Below are 5,243 nucleotides of genomic sequence, written 5' to 3' on the forward strand. Positions count from 1 at the left end.
CTATGAGCACTGGGACTTCATCTCACAAACCGTGAGCCTCAGGTGCTCAATTTCCTTTTGGCCATTAAGAAAACTAAAACACTAGGGAGTACATGGCTTGTCCAAGGACAAGGAGCCATTGATTTGGTCAAGCTGGAACCTGAATTTATGGTTCTTAATTTGTAGACTAGTACCCTTATTCCCTACATACCACATTCTACTAGTGAAATTAAATAAATTAAATAAATTAAATAAATAAATAAATAAATAAATACTACTATGATACTTGTTATTTTTCAGGTTATGGGATAATCCCCAATGACTGTAAAGAACTCAACATTTTTTTAGTGTGTCCACCAAGCCTTGCCCTCCGTGACTACAGGAATGTGAGAGCATGTTCTATCAGGAAGGCTGTTTTCCTCAATACTAACACGGCTGTAACTCTCTGAGCCAAACACCCTGAGCCCTGGTTCGTGATTGGGAAGAGCTAGATTAATTTAGGACCTTCACCAATGCTTGAAAAAGGCATCAGTGGGACCTGTTGGATTAGAAGGAGGAGATCTAGGATTCAACACTCATTAGGGTAGAGTCTCAACCCTGTTCTGGATCTTTGCAGATGGCAATCATAGAAAACAGGAAACTAAATATCTGCCAGCTGTCTAGGTTTATGTGAAATCATTGGATTAATCAATCCAGTCTGATCCCCAGCTTGTGTATGTTTATTCATCGTTTTACCACTACAAGAACAGCCATCGATGATTTCTTTGCTCATTTTATTTTTAAGTGAAAAACATTTCTAAGAAATAATATCTTGAAATATATTAGCTGAGAGTCAGTTATAAAAATAGCAATATAGAAGTAATTTTAAATAGTTCTTCAAGTTAGTTTGATTTTCAAGAGTAACCTAAAATAATTTAGGCACTTGTTTTGCTTAGCCTAAAATTAAATTATTGATTACTAAAAATTCTTGCCACCATACAAGATGTTACTGAAATATGCTATATTGTACTATCAACATAATAGCATGTTATTACTCTTTGCACAGTCCCCATTAGTGACGCAAATTGTCCAAGCCATGAGTTTGAATTTCTATATTGTAAACTAAAGGAAATGTATCAGTTGTGGATCTTGGCGTAGGTTCAGCTTAGTTCAACCAACATATATTGAGGCCCTACTAAATCCTAAGCATAGATAATGAAAATACAATTAAGAAATAAACCTTAACTCAAAGAACTAGATTTAATTTAGAGTTTCAGTCAGAGGTCAGAGACTCAATAATCTTATATTTGTTTATATTTTACTTAGGTTGCAGTGAATATCATCCATCCAGAACTAATCCCACAGCAAAGGCCTTATGCCTTAGGTACAGGTTATGGACCCATGCAATCCCAAACATTTGAAGAAAGTGAAACACTATGTTCTGAGGAGGACATTTGGAGGGGAAGGGCTAGTTTGTACACAGTGGGCTGTCAATAAAATTCTGATGATTCAACAGTAACTCAGCTCTTTCTTTTGTTTTGGGACCCAAGGAAGATATCTCTCACAGTGAAAAGCCTCCAGCGGTATCAGGAATCTCCATGCTGCTCCCTGCCCAACACATCAGGCCATGAGGTTTTATGCCACAGTCATGGCAAGGGATTCTGACATTCAAGTGCTGCAGAAGAGACTAGGAAGGGAACAGGATTCTGTGCAGTTCTATCAGCAGTGCAATCGGAAGTGCCTGGCAGTTGAATGTAAGAGCCATTTGAAATCAGACATTGCTAATTTGGGAATAGTCTAAACACAAACTTTACAAACATTCATAAGATTCATGTTAAGTTTTAGGGCATACCCTTATCTTCTGTACCAAGCAGAACATTACAACTTGAGATATGACTTATTCTAGAAATTAAACTATAAGAAGAAATAGCCAACTCTCAACTTCTAAAGGGAAAATGTGACATTTACAAAAGTTTAGATTAAAAAACAAAGCTTAGTTTGAATATATTTTTAAAACCAAACAAGCAACAACTTTAAGAAATTCGTAAGACAGTCTCTTAAATTGAAAAATAGGATGGACAAGAAATGAAATATTCAGTAATGTTCTTTTACTCCAAATAATTTTTTTTAAGTATTTGTGGTTTGGGGAAAGAGGCAATAATTGCTTTACTGAAATAATTGCTTTACTTTGTTAAAAATCTGTACATTTATATTTTGATATTTCTAAAAGTGATGTATATAATGCATATGATTAGATTCCATTAATAATAAAATCTAAAGGAAATCTACTCAAGAATAAAAGCTTTACAGTTGTTTTGTAAATGATAATGTCTTGATGATTCTGAGTTATGGCAAATATCCTGGAATTGTAGATCAGTGATACGAATATTCAATTAACATTTGTGATGATGCGATATGGCCTAACTGTATCCTGCAATAGCACCAGGTGTTTGAACATATATGGACAAAAAATCAGATATAATATAAAATAATATTTAAAGTATTAATATAAATATAATATGAAATAATAGAAAATAGTAAAATTGGAGTCTACAATCCAGTTCCTCCACTTTATTATTATTATTATTATTATTATTATTATCATTGCTTAGTTTTTATTTCATAGTCATAAACTTAACTCTGCAATCCAGGTAGATGTGGAGGGGAGTAAGGAAAATATGGAACCCATAGAACTCCAGCCACAGCACAAAGATTATAAGATATTTTGAGCCGATGGGGGGTGGTGCTCTCCTGAGCTGTAGAAGGAACGGTCTGGTAGTTAACATAAAACACAAGTCAAATTTATTAAATTTGTCCACAGTCAGCCCTGGTGATCTTGCTGGTCTTGCCATTCCTGGACCCAAAGCGTTCCATGGCTTCCTTAATATCCACGCCGTCTTACACCTTACCAAAGGCCACGTGCTTGCCCTCCAACCACTCAGTCCCGGCAGATGAAAAATTGGGAACCATTTTTATCAGGTCCGGCATTTGCCATGGACAAGGTGCCAGGACCCGTGTGCTTCAGGATGAAATTCTCATCATCAAATTTCTCCCCATAGGTAGACTTGCCACCAGGGCTCTTAGGGTGTGTGAGGTCACCACCCTGGCACATAAATCCCAGAATAATCCTGTGAAAGCAGGAAGCTTTATAACCCGATCCTTTCTTCCCAGTGCTCGGTGCACAAAAGTTCTCTGCTGTCTTTGGAACTTTGGAAACAGCTAGGAGACTCTGCCCAAGGGGTCACTGTCCAGGACAACGTCTAAGAGCACGGGGGGATTGACCATGGCTGGGCAGCACGGGTGGTGGCAAAGGCAAGGCCCGGTTCCTTCACTTTGAAATTGAAGACCTCGAAGCCAGGTAATTTCTCTCATTCACTTTGACAGAATTATAAAATTCGCTGATGGAACAAAACTCAGTTTTTGCTGATGTTTACCACTAAAATGTGCCACCTCTGATTAGAGTACTGGGGTCAAAGAGTAAACTACTAATTAGTCCATGCTTTACTCAAAAATAATAACATTTTTTAGAATTTTCTAATAAGAATTTCTTTAAACATAATCGGCGTCAGTGGTAAGAAGTAAGAAACAAGAAGTAAGAGCAAGAAGCTTCTAGAAGAAGGAAAGGAAGGAGAAAGCAGAAGAAAATGTAATCTGCTTCCGTAGTTTGACCAATGCTGGGCCTCTCAAAAATTTAGCTTTGGGTCACTCAATTCAGACATTCTATCCATGATGCTAATTCAGTTAGAAACAATGATCGTCGGTGAGTGGAAAATCCTCAATATTGATTGAGATGGGATTTTTTTTTTGAAGTGTTAAGTTTTATATCTAGTAAACATTGTAGAAGATAAGCTAATTTTGATGTGGGTAGATTGAATTAAAGTCCATAGGGGCTAGCATATTGAAAGAAAAATGAATTACCATATTTTGGAGGTTGTTTTCAGTTGGCAGTGGTGGAATTTGTAGCCACAGCAAAGACCCAGGGTAGGAGGGAGAAAAAGCACGATGTGAGATAGCATCTCCCAAACTAGCCCTATCGCAATAGATTCTGCTTCCAGCCTCTCTCTGACCCCAGTGTTACCCTCAAATCCCACTCAGCTTCCATGCCGAGTTTTTTATTCTGCCGCTGTTTTCTCTCTACATAGTTTCTTTCCAAACCAACATCCACGTTCCACTCATCAACCACTGCTTTAGAAAGCTTCGGGCTGGATGGGCAGGCATCAAGTGCTGGCAGGTGGTGTAGCTGTTAGCCAGCCTTGTGTATCACAAGAGATCTGATGCTATCAAATTCCTTTTCCCCCAAAGACTAAAGAGAGCAAGCCTTTGTGAGCATGCAGGAGGGGGATGAAAACAGTTTGTCTCCTGAGCGGCCAGCCTTTGTCATATTACAAATGAAATCACTTTGGAAATTTAGAGAATTAATATCATAATGAAGACGGTAGTACCCATTAGGGTGGTCTAATGTTGCTCTGGAGAAATGTGATGGATGCCCAGTGGCTGCAAACCCTTATTTGCAGAGAGTCACCTCTGCAGTTGCCATTATTAGGAAGATGTCTGAAGCAAAGGATCAGACACAACCATTGCAAGATGAGATAGTGTTTGACTGGTTTCCAGGGAACCGAAGGATACAAGCTTAGTTGTACCTGTCACTATGGCTCCCAGCATTTTTCCCCCTTAATGTCTTTTTTAGCTGTAGGAAGTTTCTCTTTAAAGATTCAGTGCTTTGCTAATGGCATAAAGTGAGTAATGGGGAGCATATAAAAATGTTATATAGATTACAAATGGATTCGGTCTATTTTAAGACAATGGGTGCCAGCCCTAAAGGACAATTTTATTTGGCTTTAGTTTCTCTTGAAAATAAATTTAGCCAAACATTCTGAAATGGACACACCACTGGCATCCTTACGTTCATTTAGTTTTCTAGGTAAAGTATCACTGGCTTTCCATGGCAATATACGTGCCTACCCCAAATCTGATCTGCATTTGCTGCTCTTTTCTGCACTAAACCCTAGAATACAATACTTCCGGGAATTACCGTAAAATCTAATTGAATCATCGTTTCTGATACCCAAATGTCTCTACCTCTTGAACTGCTCTCCAGTGACATTGGTATACATAATAGGAAATGAGAGTTTTCCAAAACCCCATATCAATTCCAGATTAGATGAAAAAGAAGGATAATTTCCCTGAGAAAACTTTGGAATGGTGTAGAAGAAGGGAAAGGCTAAATATTTAAAGATTTCCTGGAAAGTAAGATTATGCCCATTTTTCTTCCAATTCACAGCTAG

The 5,243-nt window shown here is 37.9% G+C and overlaps 1 pseudogene; it reads right to left on the reverse strand.

The window, feature by feature from the left end:
* Positions 1-2,763: 2,763 nt before the first annotated feature.
* On the reverse strand, positions 2,764-3,546 carry LOC122479689 (annotated as a pseudogene).
* Positions 3,547-5,243: the final 1,697 nt, after the last annotated feature.

Source organism: Prionailurus bengalensis, chromosome C1 (assembly GCF_016509475.1).
Source record: "Prionailurus bengalensis isolate Pbe53 chromosome C1, Fcat_Pben_1.1_paternal_pri, whole genome shotgun sequence".
NCBI lineage: Eukaryota > Metazoa > Chordata > Mammalia > Carnivora > Felidae > Prionailurus > Prionailurus bengalensis.